The sequence below is a fragment of the Podarcis vaucheri genome, assembly GCF_965113315.1.
Source record: "Podarcis vaucheri genome assembly, chromosome: 9".
Taxonomy (NCBI): Eukaryota; Metazoa; Chordata; class Lepidosauria; order Squamata; family Lacertidae; genus Podarcis; species Podarcis vaucheri.
Genome location: NC_138767.1, coordinates 49,308,489 through 49,329,752, shown reverse-complemented (window position 1 = coordinate 49,329,752; position 21,264 = coordinate 49,308,489). Strand labels below are relative to the sequence as shown.

The following is a 21,264-nucleotide window of genomic DNA, read 5'->3' as shown; positions in this document are numbered from 1 at the left end:
CAGAGTCATTTGCAACTAGACTTAACTGTCAGGGGTCCTTTACCTTTTTTAATATCACAATACAGTAAAAGTATAGATCCAAATGGTGGAAACGTGGGCATTATTTAAGCCATCTATATTGTCATGTGCCAAGGGGTTCTAGGGTATGCATTTCTATGTGAAGCTTCTTCCAGCCATTGGCTCAGCTGCTATGATGTCATGGAATGCTTGTGGATGTTTTAACTCTTGATGAGTAACAGGTCAGCTTCTGTTGTGAAAGCATAGTTTTCCTCTCTCCCACAAATACTTGACAGCAGAAAATAAGGTCTCACGTGTCACACCACTGTTTTCATAATCACTTTGGATCACTGCTAACACCCTGCCCCTACTATCACACACTGTAGAAAGGTCTGCTCCATCCTTTCCCATTAGTATCCTTCAGATATTTTGGACTACAACTTAAGCATCCCTGAGCAGTGACTGTAGTAGCTAGCAATACTGGCAATTCTGCGGCACCAGGTTGGGAACGTCTGCTCTATTCTAAATGCTGCATTCATTTACACTGTCCTGCAAATTTAAAAGCAAAGGAGGATGTTGCCTAAAGGTATATTTTAAAAATCACACCTGCCCTACAATATGTTTTCAAGGAACCAAAACATATCCCAGCAGCTGCAACATGTAAAGTGAAACAAACAACATGTAAATGAAACAAAAAAAATCCTGTTGAAGGGGAAAACAGAGGAAGAAGGGGTTTTAATTTTGATGGGAAATGACAACCATATAAAATCTTTGCAAGGAAGTATTAAAAGAATAGGCCCAAGACAAGGCTGCTTGGATGGGTGGTCTAGTCAGTTGGGTCAGTTCACAGTAATCATCAAGAGTTCACTGAGAGTTATAGCTTCACATTAAGGATTTCAGTACATATGCCAAAGCAGCTGGCAGGGGCATTGATTTCTGCTTTAGACTCAGATTCTTAAAATATGAAATAAAAAAAGACTCATTAAATTTGCATATGGTAAAATATAGATGTAAGGATGCACATTCTGGCTGCCTTTCGGAGTGAATGCTGCCATATAAGTAAAACAAAAATTGTGTTTTTTACAGGGGAGGGAAAGACAAAATATCTAAGGTCTTGTGCAAAAGGTTTGGTGCTCAGCCCACTTCCTAATAATGCTCCTCCTCCGCCTCCCACCCCCTCTGTATATAAACTGCAGACTTGCACACATACTACATAAAAATTAATGTACCCAGTAGAGCTTTAAAAGAAATATATATCACCTTTAACATTCAAAATATTAGCAGCTTGACAGATTCATTTACTGAACTGGGTAATTGCAAACTTTCTGTGGCAGCTTTATCCTGAGACTCAACATCCATTTTTCAACATAATCAGCTATGTAGGAACATGAAGGGTAAAAGAACAGAGCCTTCTTAAATCAGTGCTCTGTCCTCTGTGATGTGTTGGGGTTTTTTAATCAAAATGCTGAGTCAAAGTAACCAGAAGAGGAAGAAGAATGCAAATCAAACCAATTTGCCCAAGTGTGCATATGTGGAATTCTTTCTTCTTCTAGCCATGTGGACTAGATGCGATCTAAGGCTGTGACTACTGGAATCCTGCTCAGACCACTCACCTAGGTTTCTGAGATTGCACCAGGAATACCAATGCTGTTTGAGCACTATCTTTGCATCAATACAAGCTTGAAGTTTATTTTCTTAACAAACATGAAAGCTGAGGTTTATTAAGGTGCTAAATCTGCACTTTGTACCAGGTTTTGCAGTTGCATAGACCAAATATTTATTCTGACTATGCAGTAGAACAGAAACTTATTCGATGATTGGCTTTCACAGCAATCCTGGCTAAGGACTGGCTGTTCAAAGAAGAAATATAATGGGCTGATCTCTGGTTGGCTGTGTGTGTTTAACATTAACTTACACAGTACACCTGTTGCTCATGGTCTCATGGACAGTATTCATACTATGCTACTCCTCCTGAACTTCAACCTTGGGTATCAATCCTTCTTGTGTTTCTTCCTTCCCTGAGTTATTTGACTCTTTATCTCTTATTGATATGATGTGGAGTTTTCATAGTTTGTCTGGAAGAATAAGGAAATATATAAGCAGCTACTTTTCTCCCTCAAATAGATATACTGTGTTGATAAATTAAAATGAACCATGGCATTCAGAGACTCTTCTAATTAAGATGGAAAGAACTACAAGTTTCAGTTTATTATTTTTAAGAATTCATCACAGTGTGAATGCACTATGAGCTCATTTGAGCTTTTGGTCTGTAGATGGGATTTTGTGTGGAAAATATTTTCATTTCTAGTCATAAAGTTAAAAATGGCTCTCTTAATTGAATTCTGTTTTTAGCAAAGAGAGCTTCAAAGTCTGAAGCAAATAAATGTAAAGGTCAGTGATTTATGGCACCAGTAGTTCTTTACTTTGGAGTACAGAAGCTTATTCTCACTCTCACTCTCAGTAGATTTTTCTCTCAACAAATTATTCTGCTTTCCAATTAAAAGATGTAAGAAGGGAGGTTACATACAAGGCAAACAAAGATGACAAGACTGGCCACAAGTTTGAAAGATCAAATAGAGCACTCAGATTACAAATGTGTTTGGCCAAGTCAGGTCAAACTGTTGGTGTTTCTGGACTTTCACCTTATATGTCCCAAGTCTGTGTGATGGATTAGGTGCTGATTAGGGTCAATATTACCAAAAGAATGTTTGAAGCCTTGCACAGTTGTCTACCTCTGATCAGTGAAGGATGTGCCAAGATTGTAAGGTGCCATAAATGTTTTGGTTCCAGCAATCCATTGAGAGGGTCACCATGTTTGAATCTTGAGTTTTATGGGCAGGATGGATAGATGGATAGATGATTGATAGATATAGATAGATAGATAGATAGATAGATAGATAGATGATAGATAGATGATAGATAGATAGATGATAGATAGCTATAGACAGATAAAATTCAAACTTATAAATGCAAATAATGAAGTCAGTTGTTTTTATCAAACTGAGCACTGCTCTTCTTTTTCAGTTAACTGAAAAACACAATTCCAGAGAAATGCCTGTGCATTCATAAACTCCATCAGTGATTAAAGCATCAGTTTCAGGTTTGCACAGCAAGTGTACTTCCTTAGAGAGTTGCTAGGTTCTTCACAAGGTTCATCATATTTAGTCATTGAGTTACTATTAGGAACATTGGTCCTTTCAGTTCATTGTACGTATGAAATAGTCAGCTGGAGCACCTTGCATAGGAATAAGCCCACTTGTGAGTTTGACCAGCTTGGACCACACAGATCCTCTAATCTGGATACAGAGTAAAGTTGGTTTGGACACATTTAATGTAGCACTAGTTTGGGATAGCATTTTATACTTCTTTTACTATTAGGTGTGTGTTTTGTTTTTTACATGATTTAAGTACTCCACACAGATTTGACAAATTGTCTGTTCGGCTCAATTTCTTTTTAGAGATTAACTTTCTCAAGATGCAAATCCTAGAAATTATTGTGCTTTAACTGTATCCAATTTTTATCCCAGGACACATGCTCACAATTTATCTGACATTACTCATAGATTATTTCAATCCAAAATCTATTAAACTTGTTTTCCTCAGAATTAACAAGTTTAAGACTGTAATGGGATTTGGGGAAAATTACATAAGTCTGACTCTTATCAAATATAGCATGCATTTTCTAATCAGTGATTCATATCCTTTTTGCATACCATATGAAGAATTGTTAGAATATGGTTTTATTAACAGGAAAAAAGGTCTTAAAGTGAGTCCATAGATGTTTCTTTTAAAAAATGATTTTGAAAAATAAAATGAAAATTTACTAGAAGTAGACAAGAATCTGACAGGCAAAAAACAGTATAAAAAAGTTGGAAAAAGATTTAGTGGAAAGGGATAAATCTGAATCGGCTGTTAAAATGAATTGCATATTTGATGGTACTTCTTTCAAAAGGTTTTTCATAATCACTTCCTAAAGCTGGTAGAAGAAAATGAATGAAAAACCTAGAAACTGTATTAAGTTTAGTCTCTCTGGTTCTGATGGTACATTACGGGAATAATCACTTAATAGGAATGAAGAATGGATTCTGCCTCTACTCTGTGCTTACGAGTACATACACCCTCAGTCTGTAAGCGACTGAGGAAACGAATTCTGGATACACACGTCCTTCCACAGTGGGGACATAGGTTTCCGGGTGGGAGTTGATCATAGTGAGGGTTTGCCAAACGTGCCTTCCTCTTAGCATGTTTCTCCCTTTCATCCTGAGTTCAGACGTCTTCAAAGACCATGACACCTCTGGTAAAGGCGGTTCTCCAATTGAAGAGCTCGCAGGCAAGTGTTTCCCAAATGTCGGTGGTGGTGGGTTGGCTAGGTAGGAGACCTAAGAAGGTGCCACTTGACCAGGAAACCCCTTGACTCTAGAACAGGTCCAATTGATATACATTTTAAAAACAAAAAATGCTAGCAATTCTCTTATGGCATGTTGGTTTGCTCTGGTATACACTTTGAGAATTTTGGGTGGAGGGATCATAAGTCAGTGGCAGAGGACAGGATTTGCATCCAGAAGATCCCAGGTTCCATCTCAGGCATCTCCATCTAAAAAAAGGACACAATAGCAGGTAATAGGAAAGACCCTTCTTCCTGTGATCCTGCTGGCTAGAGTGGACAACACCAAGCTAAACAAATTGTCTGACCTGGTTAAGATAACCTCCTACTGGCTTAATTCCTGTGTTTGGGGTGGTAACTTGGATCAGCCTACAGTGAAAGATAAACAAGCACTTCATATGTGCTTACGGAGGCATATTCACATTTTGGATATATTTGTACGTTCTTGTCATTTTATGACTATGTCCTCTGTCTGGATTAGAAAAACACAGGGAGTACGTTAACTCAGAACCAATACAATAACCGATTCAATCTTTGAAACTATCTCTTCATGATTTTCACTGTGTTCTCTCCTTTATGTTGACTCTGATGAAAGAAATCCATTCATCGGTCCCAACTGCAACCTTCATTGATTTTGGTGGATCCAAGATGAAATCCACCAGGCTTTGTTTTCTTCATAACCAGACAAAATACTCATAGAAGAAAAGTCATTTTGCTTTCACCTCAAATTTTTTTCTAATTTCATCCCTTTGAATGTGTATGAGTTGGATGCTTTGGTTGTTGGGATGTCCTGCTGTACTAACCATTCTACATGTTTCAAAGCTAGATAATGGTGGTAGTCAAATAATATATGAGACAGGATAGCCAGGGTCAGATTTTTTAAACAACAACCCCACCACCTGACCCATAGCCACCCAAAAAAGAATGGCTCAGGGCTATGGCACTGGAGGAATGGGATCTTCCCTTCCCCTGTAGTGTTTTTCTGATCTAATTAATAGGCATATTTCTGGAACTCCTGTTTGGTCATCTGGAGAAAACAAAAGGGTATATAAATGTTTTTCTGAGTGAGGCAAATAGCAGCTATGGAGGCCAGTTTCATTTAGGAAAATGGAACCAGGAAAGGGTAGTATTTTTTTTTTAACAAACAAAAAACCCTCTGCCTGCATAATGCCCCCGATCTAATTTGGTTGCCAGCCATGGTTGCTTAAAAAACAAAAACAAACATCAGAATGTTGGATCATAAGTCTTCTGTCTCTTATCAGACTTGGTCGGTCCTCAGAGTGCATAACTGTTAAAACAGCCTTTATTTGTATTTGCTACTGAATCTCTGAAACTGCACCACCATATAATTACAAATAAAAATACGATATCCCAGCTATAAATAGTACATTAAGCCTTAACAGTTAAGGTACATGTAAAATAGCACCACAAGGTATGCATTTAATAGTGCACAAGGAAACCAATTGAAGCTGCATCATGTAAGGGAGATCAATACTTTTCTGGATATTTTTTCAGTGTCAGCCTTAATCAGATACGTTCTTTGTGCAAGATCTCAATCACTGAGCTGAGCATATTGAATTGATCAGTGCTCCAGCACACAATGCACATATTTACTTGATTATTTCCAGATGACTGGTTGCCCAGCATTTCCCTGAGACGCTTCAGTGTAGCAATCATTTCCTACATTTCCCCTTTTCCTTCCCACTATGCAAGAAAGCAATCCTTCCTCTCAAGTGTCAAATATGCAGTCTAAAGCAAAAAAAAAGGTCTGTGAAACCTTCATTCTCATCTGTATAGCATCCTTCTGATTCCCTCAAAAACTTCAGGCAGCAGACACATAAGCTGGTCATTGCAATAACTTCTCACCTCCATGCAACAACTGTAAGCAGTTGTTTTTCGTTGCATTTAACATATCTGCATTTTCATTTTAACATATCTGCATTTTCATTTTAACATATCTGCATTTTCATTTTAACATATCTGCATTTTCATTTTAACATATCTGCATTTCCTATGAACATTAGAAGAACCCTGTGAGATCAGAACAAAGGCATATTTAGTGTTGTTTTTAGAGTGGTCAGTTGCCTAAGGGAAGCCTACAAGCAGCACATGAGGACAATTGTATGCTCCCAGTATACAGCCTCAGATACTGCAGGTAGCACACATTGGTCATCATGACTAATGACTGTTGATATTCTTACTTTGCATGAAGTTGTCTAAACCCCCTTTAAAGCCACTCAACTTGGCGGCCACCACCACATCTTGTAGGAACAGATTCCATAGTTTAACTGTGAATAAGTACTTACTTACTCTGAATCTTCCCCAGGAAGATGGATTGACCGTTAAACCAGTCGGAGAGTTGCAGGCCCAGGTGTCATGCCCCTAAGTCCCCTACCCTCCAGAGAATTAAAGGACAACTGAGACTGGTTTGGATCAAAACAAGCCACAACTTAATTGAATACAGATGAAAGAGGTTTGGATTCAGCATGGGGCAATCAAATACACATAGGTCAATCTGTGCAGGGATTCCTAAGACATACATCAAATAGGGTGACCCCCCCCCAAGGGACCGCCATCTGGAGAAGTACCATCGACCCTGGTCCCCCACCTGGGCATGAGGACATGGCAACTTCCCCCGGATCCCTTTAATGGGACACACACACACCCCATTTGGAGGGACAGGCAAGACTCCATCCAAGACTACAATTGCCCCAATGCCCAACCCAGTTGTGATTATTGCCATTTTGGTATTCTAATACTACAATGTGGAGAAGGGGACAGAAGGTGATGGCTAGACTATATAACCAAGGCAACCATCATATCCTTGATCAGGAGGGAGAGGGCAAATTATAAGTGTATTTTCTGAGGTTGGTGGGGAAAGAGGCCTAAGCTTTGTATGTTGCTGAACAAAGTACACAGCTCCATATCCAAGATGGAGTCTGCTATTGGGGTGACACAGTTGGAATATAAAGAGAAGCTGGACTGTAAGGGTCCTGATTTGGGCCGCCTTTGTGAAGATCTCCTGAGAGGCGATCAAGTATCAACAGTACTGCTGAGGTGCCTGCCAGGCAAGACCACTGCCAATTCCCAGTAGTAAGAAATTATCTGAGCTCTCAAAAATTGTGAGTAAAGACATTCAGAGGTGAAAGAGGGAAGACACTGGGGGATAACTCCATCTACACCCACTCAACTACTTCAGTCTGTGGAACTGGTGCCACATAATGCCTGTTTTGTGTTTGTAAGAACTTGGATCTTTTAGTGTGGCAGTACCTACACGTTGGAACTCCCCGTCTATTGATATCACGCAGGCGCCTTCCCTGTATTCTTTTGGCACCTGCTTAGAACAGGATTGTTTAGACAAGCCCACCCAGATATGTAGAACATAGATTTGTTTTAAATCCCTTTTTAGTTTATTGCTGATTTTAACTTTTCAGTGTTTTCATTACTGCTAATAATTCTGGATCAGTAATTTTATTGCATTATCTGTTTTGTAAACCAGTTGGAGGGTTTTCATTTTTACAATCAAGAGGTGTATAAATTTTATGAAATAAAATAAATTAATAACATTACAGGGTTTGTTTTTGTTTCAGGTTTGGTGAGCAATGCTGTTCCATTTATTCCTCCTTCCATTTTTCCTATCAGCTTGTGGCTACCCCTTTTGCTTTCTTGTTATCGCAACTGCATTGGAACATAACTATTCATCAGCTTCCCTCCCCCCTTGATTTGATACCATATTACATGACAACATTCCCTTGCACTCCTCTTCTTGCATGTTTCACCATTGGCATCAGTTTGGTATTTTAGCCCCATGCTTAGGATAACAGAATGGGGCTCTTGAGGCATTAAGAGTAATTCCTTTCCTTGCCACTGACCTGCCTTATGACCTTTGAGAAATCAATCTACCATTTTCTCAGTGTCCCATTTTCATCAGTCATGCTTGCGCAAACTAGAAACCAAGTCCTTTAAAACAGAAATCCCTTACTCTGTTGTCTCTCTGTTTTTCACTTAATAGTTGAATTTGTTTTCCAGGATTACAAGTCAGTGAACAATATGAAATACACTGAAGGCCACAGCAGGAGATCGATCATCATGGCTTGAAATTCAGAGTGCTGTGGTGAGTACATATTTCATCTAATAATTCCTTTCATATCCCATCCATCTTAAATTTAACACGTCCCTGAGTGGTGTCGCAGAGAATTAGGGAAGCTTAAATCCCCAGGCCGAAAAAAAAGGAAAGAAAAGGAAGTAAGACTTTAGGGATGTCAGAGGAGGCAGCATACCAGCGTAGCAAGTGAGGAATGGTGCCCAGATTTCTTCAAAGACCTCCAGGGCTATCTCTCTTTCTTTCTTTCTCTCTCTCTTTCTTTCTTGATAGACGACCTGCTTCTTGACAGCTAAACTGCCAAGCCAGTCTTCATTATCGGTGGAGAGGGCAAACTGTGCACTACTGATGATGGAATGCTTTGCCACAAAGAATGCTTTCTGCGGCCAAATTGCTTGAGGACATAGCTAGGCCAATAAGGCCAAGATCTCACCTAGGAATTAACCTAGTATAAAACTGAAATATTCATATTGATATACTTTGACTGATAGGGCGCTCTAATACATATGGGATAGTGTTGCACCCACTACAATACTGTCAATAAATAGGTTGGTGGGAAGGTAAACGGTGTTTCCGTGCACTGCTCTGGTTTGCCAGAAGCTGGTTAGTCATGCTGGCCACAGGACCCGGAAGCTGTCTGTGGACAAACGTCGGCTCCCTCGGCCAGTAAAACGAGATGAGCGCCACAACCCCAGTGTCGTCTGCGACTGGATTTAATGGTCAGGGGTCCCTTTACCTAAGCACTCTTGAATTCAGTTGGACACACTTCTGAGCAATCATGGCTGTAAGGTGCCAACTAGATAAAGCATGAAAGATTGATAAACAGGAACTCATATGGTTGTTTCTTTAAAAGTTTAAAAGCAGTCACAATGTGGAGGCAGGCGTCAAGAATCATATTGATATAGAATTGTGGGGTTGGTCTGGATCCCTTTTAGGCCTGTGATTCTGTATCTGTGAGGTTTAGAATCCAGCAGAAGAACCTGCTGTTCTGGTCAAACCAGTCTCTAGGTTAGATAATGGCCTAACTTGGCACTTAAATACCATAATCTTAAACAATAGGGGGTCCAGCAGTCAAGAAGGCAGTTTCTGCACATGCTGCAGAGAAAAGTGAGGGGCAGGTGAGACAGGTGAGGTTCATCAACCTGGGAAAGTAGCCCATCTAGGAGAAGGAAAACTCTGATCCTAAATCTCTGCAGCCTTGCAAGAGATCTTCAGGAGAAGAAAAGGAATAAACCCAGTGTGGAGTCCCTAAGGCAGTTGGATAGCACCTTGTGTGCCTCCTTCTGGCAGCTCCTACAGCCAAGCTGATGCCAAACGTATTCCTCTGGTTTCCTTTGGACCACATTAGCGAAGCCGAGAGAGGGGTCTTGTCGTCTGGTCAGCCCAGGACCTCCATACACCCTGCCCAGGCTTGCACCCCGGGAAGGCCACTTTGGTGCTGCTAACACAGTGGTTTAACTTCATCCTCAGAGGCACACCCCCTTGTCTCCTTAGACAGATGGATGCCAACAGCAAAGTTTTAAACAGTGAGCCATGTTGCCAGTGGCGTAGCGTGGGGGGTGCAGGGGGGGGGCCGGCCGCACTGGGCGCAACATCTGGGGTTAGGGTTAGGGGGCGCAAATCCACGGTTAGGGGGTGCAAATCCACGGGTTAGGGGGCGCAAATTACTTGCCTTGCCCCGGGTGCTGACAACCCACGCTACGCCACTGCATGTTGCCACAGCAACAATTAAATGATGGTGGTCTCCAGAAGGAGAGGATGGGCCTTTTACCCACCTTAGCTGGCTGGATGCCATGTCATCCTAGGAAAGACGACAATAAACCTTGGAGGGGACTGTGTGAGAGAGAGTTTGGCTGATGCTGGGATACACAGAGACTTGACTTTCTCTGTGGGTTGAATGCCAAAGCTATGCCTTGTCAGATAGGCTTCCCTGGAAACCTAATGGGGAAGCAAGATCTGTTGTTGTGTTACTGCTCAGAGTCCTTCCTCCTATGCTCAGGTTGTATATATGTGTAAATACAACCATATATCCTAAAGCTCAAATGGTCTTCATTTAAGGAAACCAAATCCTGAACTTCTGCTGTCTCTCACCACTTGGAGATTGGGGTACACACACCAATATCATATCAGGGAGGGGAGATTCAAGCCTTTCCCCATACACCATTTCTCCAAAGCTGTTGCTGTATTTTATTAACTATAAGTTCATGTTTAAGAAGTTTTTGCTGAGCATGATCAAGTCCTTGAGAAAAGTGATGGGAGGGCTAGAGTAAACAGGGAAAAAAATGGCTGAGAATGTGGCCGGATGTGACAAATAAAGATCTGCTTGGGCATCACTAACATATACTAACATGGATAAGGGAGAGATATCAAAGCTATTCATGTTTTGGAACAATAGTGAAGATGAGGATGTTGATAATGGCTGAGCTATACATTTTTGTTTCTAACAGTCAAAATATAAAATGCCATTGTGTCTTCTTATGCCAGAATGGTTTCTTAAATGCTTGCCTCAGTCGATTGAGAAAGAAAATGGCATTTATCTTTGTAACTTTGCTTAAATGACCCAGAGTTATATGCAATGTTATTCATACTCAGAGTAGATCCATTTAAATAAATGGGCATGACTTACTTAGGTCATTAATTTCAATGAGACTGTTCTAAAGCTTTGTTGGATAGAGTTCCAAGTTTCCAAGGATCTGTGCCTAAGACCAATAGATGTTATCTGTCTGCTCAAAATTATGTCTTAAGGAATGCCACCAAAGCTATGTTTATTGTTGATTTGTGGTCTTTAGGGAATACAGCTGCCAAGTCCTCTCCCACTGCCACCACAATGAACTAGGGAATGTGTCTTCACTATTACAAAAGTCACTCTAACAAAAGTTCACTTAAACGGAGACCAGTTCAGTTGAATTCTCCAAACAACTAGCGCCACATTTACCATTGTTTACTTTCTCTGTGTTTCAGCTGCCTTGTCTCTTAGACCGAAATCCTGTACCAGCTTAGGACTTTTGCACACTTACATTTTGCCCTGCACTTTAACGCTGTGTCCAGGTGCTTCCTCCCCTCTTTTTTTCTTTTTGCCCAGACCTTGCCCCATTTAACCCCACTCTTTAAAGTTGAAGCACAACAAATGGCAATCCAGGTTTTCCGCAGATTGTTTTTGGCTGCAATTCAGCTTTAAAGAGCAGGTTTTCACAGGTGAAGGGTGGGATGGGAAGAGGAGTGCTTGACCGCAGAGCTTTAAAGTACAGACCATGCCTGGAAAGCATGGAGAAAAGGTAAGTGTGGATAAGCTCTTAACTGGCAGTGAAGCCACTGAACTTCCTTTGACTTACTACTTAGTACATATGCAGAGATTTGTACTTAGTTCCAGCTTCTGCCAGTCACCTCTTGTCAAGGAACTGTCCATTGACATCTTTCCACTATGGAAGATGGAACTAGTATGCACAACCAAGGCAAAATGGATCCTTGCCCATCAGCTTATGTCAAGCCCATTGGAATGACATCAGCTGATTGGTAGCTGGTTTTAGGGGGTTTTTTAATGGCCTTGTGGGCCAGATTTGATCCCATGGTAAGCCAAGATTTGTCTGTGAGCCAGAGATTCCCCACCACTATAGTAGATGTTGTACATGCATGGCAAGCATGTACAAATGACTTTCCTACCCACATCTCCAAGTGAACCATAATATTAATCATGTATTCACTTAAGGAAGTTTCTTTGGACCATCATAGTTTAAACTGCACAAAATCCTTAAAATGAAGACTTGAGTTCAATATACTACATACTGTAGCATTTAAGGAAGCTTCCTAGAAGTGAGTTGTTCTACATACTGGGCATGCTATGTATTGCCATTACTTTATACCTGCTTGGTTTGTGTCCATTTGCAGACTTGCTCTGTCCCCACCCCACCCCATTTTCAATTCCCTAGAGGAAGAGAAAAACATGAACAAGGTTCCCATATCTCCAGCTGTACAGCTGTGGTAAGCAGGGGTTGGGGTGGAGATACATATGCCATACTGTAATGGATGACTTCATGACCTCAGAGACTTGCCATGGTCCACCAGGGCCTAGTTCTCACAAATCTCCTGCAGATCTGTTGTGGTCATGGATCCTGTGAGGCTCTGGCTTCTGAGAAAAGCAGACGCACACAAAATGCTGCAAATCAGTGTGAGAAAGGTCACTTAGTGAGCCTGAAGCAGCCCATCTGTTCTGGCAAAGTGCATGAACTTAGAATAATCAACCCACTTTGCCAGATATTTTTAGAAACACTTGTAGTAAATAATGTGGAGGATTCCATTTAATAGCCCTGACTTTTAATGTCTGTCTTTTTGTGAGGTTACTCCTGTCCTGGTTGACTGTGAGATAAGATGCTGAATGAAGTACAAACAACGCACAATTCTTGGAAGTGTTAAGCAAAGTTGGAATATTACAGATATTTGCAACATCGGGGTGTAAGACCTATTGTATTTAAAAAGGTGATTGCCACTTGCCCAGTCATATCTTAAAGTTGGAAAGATGCTTCAATTATTACACTGGACAATTGGTTCACAATAGCCCTGTTTGCTGCCATTTCAAGAAAGTCAACACACCCATTGCAGGTCTGGAGGAACTTCATTATATATATCATTAGACAGCCATTCAGACAATTAATTTGTATGTTCATTTGGTCAAACCTATAGGTTTGTTTTTCACCTGATCAGCATGGGTCTTTTCTTAATCTCCATCATCCCCTTTTCATGCCCACTCCTGCTTGCTTGCTTGTTTCCCTAACAGATGAGCTATACTGTAATCCCATGGAATTACAGTTTGTGTTGTTTTGTTGTTATTGGACTACATCAGCCATCACCCCTGACCATTGGCCATGCTGACCTGAGCCTGATGGGAGTTAGACAGCAACATAATCTTGAGGGCCTTAGTTTAAACTCAATTATTATTTGATTACACCATTTGCAAGTCGTTGCTTTTATGCTGAGTTTTCTAAAATAGTGATCACTGCTGCCCTTCCTTAATGTAAGAAATAGCAGGATAGATGATGTTTCTAGAACTATGTACAGCCTGAAACATATTGTGCACTGGCAATAACTCCATTTAGCTGCAAGCTGCTCTCTGGAAATCTACCAGATTTGTCTGAGCATGATGTGCAACCTGGGCTGTTGTGTGGGTGCTTTGAATTACTGTGGTTATGAGAAAACTACATGGCATGAATCTGGATGTAGCCCAACCCTGAAACATTTGTTTTTAAGCTTTTGGGGAAATACACTTGTAGTGGAGAAGTGTGGGGAGAGCACATTAGTGGCACATAACCTTTTCCTTCTCCACTGCTTTCCCACTCCAAATCATGCCCCCCGTCACAGCAAACATTCCCACTCCCTGGGGTTGTCAAGAACTTGTCTTCTCTCACAAGCCCATGTTAGATATCACCTCTTCGATCATGTTTACAGTGTCCTCAAGCATTTGCATGCCACTTGTACTAAGCATCACAGCTGTAGGTACTGGTTTGCTGGAAGCTCTAGACAGCTCTTTAAGCGACTGTCCTCCATTTGCAAGGTAAATAAAAATATATTGGTGCATTTACTGTTGATTTGTAAATTGTGTTGAAATGAAACCTCCCTATTAAATCTGTTTCATAAGCATTAGCAGCGCAGAACATGAGGGCAATCATCTTGACAACCTGCTTTCATTTATTTTAAAGTGACAGAAAGGATGGGGTAATTTTCTAATGTTTTGTAACGTTTCAGAGATAATTTCCTGCATTGAAATCCAGTCTGCCAGTTCAGAACAAGATTCCTGGCATTCTTCTTCAAGACGTTTAATACATTTAGGCAGTCTCTGAATATTTTCCTTTCCTTTCCTTTCCTTCGCCACCCCCACCCCTTATTTATGCATACTATATTCGTATTTGGTGAAATAAGATACAGTCCTTATCAAGGAGTAACACCCATTGAACATGGAGGAGTTTGCTTCTGAGTAAAAATGCATACAATGTTAGTGTTCCTGACGTGAATTAAGAGTGCAGTCTTGGGCTCTTTCAGGCACGCTCACTATTCCATGGGTGATGCAGCGACCTTGCATGAGCAATGACACCCGAGGTGGGCACCAGAGAGGTGCATGGGGGTGGGCGCAGGCACTGGGGGACAGGGGGCAGAAGGTGAAGGAGCCTGCTGTGGCACCACCGTCCTCACCAGACCAACCGCACCCTGCACCAGAGCTAAGCAAGGGTGAGCTCAGCCACCTGGCCTCCTGACACCCTCACAGGAGAGAGCCTGGCCAGCTGACACAGCTCCTGGTGGGCACAGAACAGGCACCTCCACGCCCACTCCCCCAGTGCAGCCTGTCCTGGTGCTCCTCTCTGTGAGCATTGGTAACTCCAAGACTGGGAGAGGAGCGCTAGGTGGGACCGCACTGGGGGCACCCTAAAAAATCCACGCCCGGGGCCATGTCCCCTCTGGCAACCCTACGCTATGCCCCTGGGGTTATGGATGGCTCCAGGTTTTTTCTTTGATCCTACTGTCCATCTTACCTACAAGGTCTATTATCAGTGGAAGGAAAGCTGGTGGGACCTTCAAGTAAACATGGGGTGTGAGGAGGACATGATGACTGCACTGTTGGAGGAAGTGGTGATAGTGTTGTTGAAAGAGAAGGAAGGAAAGTGGCAGGATCATCTCTCTCATCAATACATTTGCCCATATGTGCTGCAGTAAGAATAATATTTCATCCAGCTTTGTGGTAAGAACTGAGGGGCCTCTAAACAGTTGAAGGAATGACAATAAAGAAGTGGATATGTTCTATTCTGAATGCCTTTTCAAAGGTCGTTTCCAAGATGAGTCCTGGTTTTCAGCATCTGGAAAAGAAAGGAGGAGGCTGACAGGGTCGAAAATAAAAGTTTTACTAACTGAAGCATATAATCTAGCTATACCTTATTTAGTCCATAAAACCCTGTATGCTTTCATTTTGGTACGTGTGTGTGTGTGTGTGTGTGTGTGTGTGTGTGTGTGTGTAAGTTTGCATTTGTATATGAGTGTATTTAGCAGATCCATAAAGAGTATAGGTTCAGAACATCTATATGGTAAAATGGAATTTGTGAAACTTGTGCTTGTGTGTTGATTTATTGTTTGTAACATTGCATACATCTAGCTATCCAGGAAGAGTTGACTGGCTTATAACCAATAGACTTGAGCCCCAAATATGTAGAGGGCCACCTCTTTCCCTACAGACCCTCTCAGGAGCTAAGGGGCCCCCTTGGTAGTTCCTCTACCCTCAGAGGTCCAGGGGCTTATGGCCTGGGAGAGGGAATTCTCTGTAGTGGCCCCTTTGGAGTGGAACTCCATTCCCTCAGAGATGCATCTGGCACCTTCATTACACAGCTTTCGGGAAATGCTTAATATGCACCTGCTTACCCTGGCCTTTGAAACTTGAGGTGTATGTTTTTAGGACCCGCCTTATTTTTACAGTTGTAAGTTGTTTTAAATCGTTTTTATATTGTGTTTTAATACTGTAACACACCCTGGGACTTCAGGGTGAATACTTAACTCTCAAGAGAAGTTCTTCAGGCCCTTTGTATGCTTTTGAACAGGATCCTAGACTATTCTAGCAGGCTTGGTGTTTTTTAAAGTTAACTCTTCGGTATGTTTTTAATCTGCTGCCATTGATATGTTTTTATGATGCTGTTTTACTGTTTTATTTTTAATTTTTTACTGTTTCATTTTTTATTGTTTAGTTTGTTTGTAATATACTTGTGACATATTTTTGTTGTAAGCCACTTTGAGTTTGATTTATCATGTAAAGTTGGAGTATAAATGTCTAAACAAGCAAGCATATAAATTAAAACTAATGTACCTATATTCTTAAGAGGTGTTAGACGCCATATTCCTGAGTGGTAGCCAAGGGCCTTCTTCCACTACAACATGGGCAACATCTTTCTTTGTCCTCTTTTTATTCTGATTGCATTTCAGTAGACGGTCTGTCAAAGCAGCATCTGTAGGGAACTGGCATGTGATAGGAGATGCCTGGGGAACTAAAATAACCGGGGATATGGACCTCCAAGCTGCTATAAAAAATTGAGGCCATAATGAAATGAATAATTAATGAATACTAAATTATTGAATTAATAATTAATAATAATGAAATCATGAATACCAAATCATTATGAATAATGATTATTGAAATGATGTTCAAGAAAAGTGCAAAATTCATAAAATGTATTTTCTATAGAATGTGAGTACTCCTGACATATTGAAGCAATACAACAAATATAATTGAGAAAATACAATAATTTCAGTGAGAGTAAACGGACTGTTTTGTCATCAGTGTCAGTAGGGTGGCCATTTACACATCACTAAAAAAAAGAGGACAAGGTCAATAAAATGACGGGTCACCTATTACTTTCAGAGTCCAAAATAATGTTTTTAAGTTACTTGAAATACTCAGTTCTGGAGGTTGACCTAGGAGTAACAACTGCAGCTGTATGAATCTGTATAGCCAAAAACTGGAAAAAGAACAGTGCCCCATCAATGGTAGAATGGTTTGAGAAAATCTGCAACGTGGTAATAAAGCTAAAAGTAGCATACTTAAAAAGACCAATCACAGAATAGTGGTCCCTATTTATTATATTATGGAATTGCTTTGTTTCAAATTCTTGTCAAATATGTACAATTGATGTACAAATAAAACATGCATTTTTAAAAAAATCAGATGAGGACACAAATTTGCATAAAATTTGATGGTGCTAATAGATAGATAGATAGATAGATAGATAGATAGATAGATGATAGATAGATAGATGTAGTTGTTTAGTCGTGTCCAACTCTTCGTGACCCCATGGACCAGAGCACACCAGGCACTCCTGTCTTCCACTGCCTCCCGCAGCTTGGTCAAACTCATGTTCGTAGCTTCGAGAACACTGTCCAGCCATCTCGTCCTCTGTTGTCCTCTTCTCCTTGTACCCTCCATCTTTCCCAACATCAAGGTCTTTTCCAGGGAGTCTTCTCTTCTCATGATAGATAGACAGACAGACAGATAGATGCAAAATTAGAAATATTTATTGTAAGTTAAAGGAAAATGCCATACTTTTCACCATAGCAGGGAAGACCAGATGACCTTTTTCTGTGCTCAGTCTGCTGTCCAGGTAGCTAAGTGTTGATGGGAAATTTCAAGGCCACTGCTGTTTCTTCTTAGGATTCCTTATCCATAAAACATACTTGGACCTGACAATCCTTCGGATCTAAGACATCTTCAGATAGAGGGTTATCCTCTGTAAGATAAGATACATGGCTGCCCTAAATGTCAATCACAGACTTACAAACTGATCCTATCACATTTACTTAGTTCCATTGATTTCAGTAGCACTTACTCTTAACGTAAGTGCTTGAAATAACGTATCTCAGCGTTGATCAAGGCACCAAACTTGAATTACTGAGGTTTTTATTCCACATATCATGATTACTATCAACTAGCTTACTAGCAGTTCCAGAAATTAGAATAATTGTTTCAAGTAAAAAAAGTGGGCCTCATTTTATGTTGAGAGTGATCATTCCAGCTAGTGGCTATTTTAACTTTCTCTGTCTTCAAGGCATCCATAATTTTAAAAGTTCAGAATAATTTTTAGTTGATATCATCGTGCTACAAAATTTCAAACATTAGGTTAATGCATTTACTGCTGCTGTACTGGAATAGTAGCAGAGATCTGTTCCTACCCTGTTGATTAGATTTAGCTCAGCTTTCAGTATATTACACTAGAAACATTCTGGTAAGAGTAGCTGATTTGGCTATGAAGACGTGTTTGACAGGCAACAAAAACAACGTTAACTTCTCCCAAGATTCCAAGAAATGTAAAATATTTGTATAAATGTTAAAAAGTTTGGCTTCAGCTTTTCCCAAAGGAAGTTTTGTTTGGGAATTGTTAATAAAATAACAAAAACTGGCCAGTGGAACACAGCATGCTTAAGTATTGATGATAGAAATCCTAGGCATTCATTCTCACAGCCAGGTAAGGCCTTATAGAACTGGCTAACACAGGACATTACTGCTGGAGAAAGGAATTGACACTGCAAACGTTTCCAGCATATTATATTGTTCTAGTCTTGTGTAAATATCCCAAATCTAAACCAGAAAGTTTATGTAACAGATGCCAAATCAGTCTCTCTGTACATATTCGGTTCCCAGTGATTTGGAGAATGATATGTTTTTCTGCTTAATGACACCAAAAATTAGTCCAAGGAGAAAAAGCCAAATATGCAACATACCCTTAATGTCTATGGTGTCATTTGTTTATAATTATTTATTTCTGTCATAGGATGTAAACATCCTTTTGAACCGTTATAAGGATGAAAGACCATTACCCAAGAGAAAAGTGTTAGGGACATTATCTTCAGGGCATGTGGAAAACAATTGACAATAGAAAGAGAACACATTGTGTTGTTAACGATGCTCTCTTTGAAATCCATGTACTCTTGAATAGTTCCTATTGATTTCATTGGAGCCTGCACTGGAAATCTCTGGGTGGATTATATTCCATATCTTTTCATGAAAATATATGTATTGTTTCAAGGCTCACTAATGGTGATATGATTAAACAATGTTTTTTTATTGCTATTTGGATTATTATTTTTTGCTGTGTTTCTGGTATAGGTTTTTATTAAGTAGTTGTAGGAATGTACTTTCATAAACTATCCCAAAGAAGATTTTAATAATCTATATCATAGTCCAAAATCATGCAGATTTTCCTTTAAAGTTACTTTTGATGATTGTAATAAAGCCCATGGGAGCATAAAATCATTTGCTGGTGGAAAGAATGCATATCAAAAACTTTATTATGAAAATAAACTTATTTTGAAAGTCTACGCTTTTGCTACATCTGCATCAGTTTCTGAACCTGGAAGCCATGTCACATCTTTCCATATGCCACATTCTTGGAGCCAAGTCACGGCATCATTTTCTCACTGTACAGTGATTTTTTCTTCTTTTTTGGCAGTCCGTTTGCGAGGAAGATCCATGTGGATCCCATTCTTTGAATGAAGTCTGTTCACAGGTGGATGCTTCTATTGTGTACTGCATCTTCAAGAGTCAAACCCAGAAAGCCTTACCCACAGGTGGACCAGATGACCATGGGTCAAGTTGTGGTGCTGTGCTGCTCACCTGAGCTCCATCCAGCTGAGTAGTTGTTGCATATCGAGATGCAGAGGAGGGCCGAGGTTGGCACAGGACAATTGCACCAGCAAGAGACCTGGATTGGCTGCCCCATCATGTTTCCACGGCGCTGTGGGTTAAACCACAGAGCCTAGGACTTGCCAATCAGAAGGTTGGCAGTTTGAATCCCCGTGACGGGGTGAGCTCCCGTTGCTCGGTCCCTGCTCCTGCCAACCTAGCAGTTCGAAAGGACGTCAAAGTGCAAGTAGATAAATAGGTACTGCTCCGGCGGGAAGGTAAACGGCATTTCCGTGCGCTGCTCTGGTTCGCCAGAAGCGGCTTAGTCATGCTGGCCACATGACCCGGAAGCTGTACACCAGCTCCCTTGGCCAATAAAGTGAGATGAGTGCCGCAACCCCAGAGTCAGCCACGACTGGACCTAATGGTCAGGGGTCCTTTTACCTTTACCTTTAACCTTAGCATCAGCTCCATCTGCTCAGCTTCCATAACTGCCTTCCACTACTGATGGTGTCCTATTCAGTGGACAATCCTCTATATTTTAAGTTTTTTGTTTGAAGGGCTGCCCAGGTCTAAGTCCAGTTTAAGGATAGAGAACCATAAAAGGGGGGTGAGACATTTGAAGGGGTCCATCCTAGATGGCAGACAAGCCACCATGTAGATCATCTGATCACTGTCCTCCCCATTGTGGTGAGATGTATTAAATTTCTATTTAAAACTAGCAATTATTGCTAAATTTGCATTTACATATATCCATTAGCATATGCCACTTTTATACAAAATAGTGCCCTCTTCTGTCCTCTATTTGGCAATGTGTAAGTGGCCACCTTTATGGGTAAGAGAGCTGGCAGAAACAATTTGACTTTTGCAGCGAAAGCCTATATGAGATGCTGGGTCTTCATCACATTTTTAGGAGCTTTAACAATCCTGGACAATGGATCAGTAGCCGAAGACAATTCTCAATTAACATTTGTCCCACCCCCACCTGGAAAATGTGTTTGGCTTCCTTTCCTTTGCACCAAATCTTGATCACATCCCACCTGCTATTTAACAAATACAAAACAAAAATCATATGGGTTGCATCTGACTAAAGTGCATCCAAATTTACTGAAATGGATGGACTTAAATTAGTCATGATTGAAGTCTATTCTGAGTATGACTTAGGTACCGTGGTGTGAAGATATATAAAGTGCAGTTAGACACTTCATATATCCTCTCTGTTCAGTTGAGTTTTTGTTTAAATTGTTTGTGTATGGTTGAAAAATACAACAAAACATTTCAAAACTGGGGGAAAACTATTCTAGATAGTCACAAAAATAAAGTGAAAGTTTTTTAAACCAAAACTATCCTTTCTGTAGCTGTTGCTTAATTCATGACATGCTAAGAATTAAAATATAATACAAAAGCTATTTTTTATTAGTGGTCACTCGGTGCTTAGGAAATGTTACTGAAAGCCCCAAGGTTTCTCATTGCAAGTATAGCCGAGACTTCCTTATTTTGAGTTTCCTCTGCATATCTTTTGAACTAATGGATCTCAGCATTAATTTGCAATTTACTTTTTTCAAAACTTTATTACATGAACTTCCAATGAGATTCTTAATATTTATCTGTATCTGCTTTTCGTCTTGGTCAAGCAACTCA

At 40.5% G+C, this 21,264-nt stretch overlaps 1 long non-coding RNA gene across 1 annotated transcript in view; it reads left to right on the top strand.

The window, feature by feature from the left end:
• Nucleotides 1-21,264, top strand: part of LOC309540468 — a 72,629-nt gene that overhangs the window by 20,491 nt on the left and 30,874 nt on the right. Inside the window, exon 2 of the long non-coding RNA XR_014223322.1 lies at nt 8,411-8,495. This is a non-coding gene — a long non-coding RNA (uncharacterized lncRNA). The remainder of the gene's footprint in view (nt 1-8,410; nt 8,496-21,264) is intronic.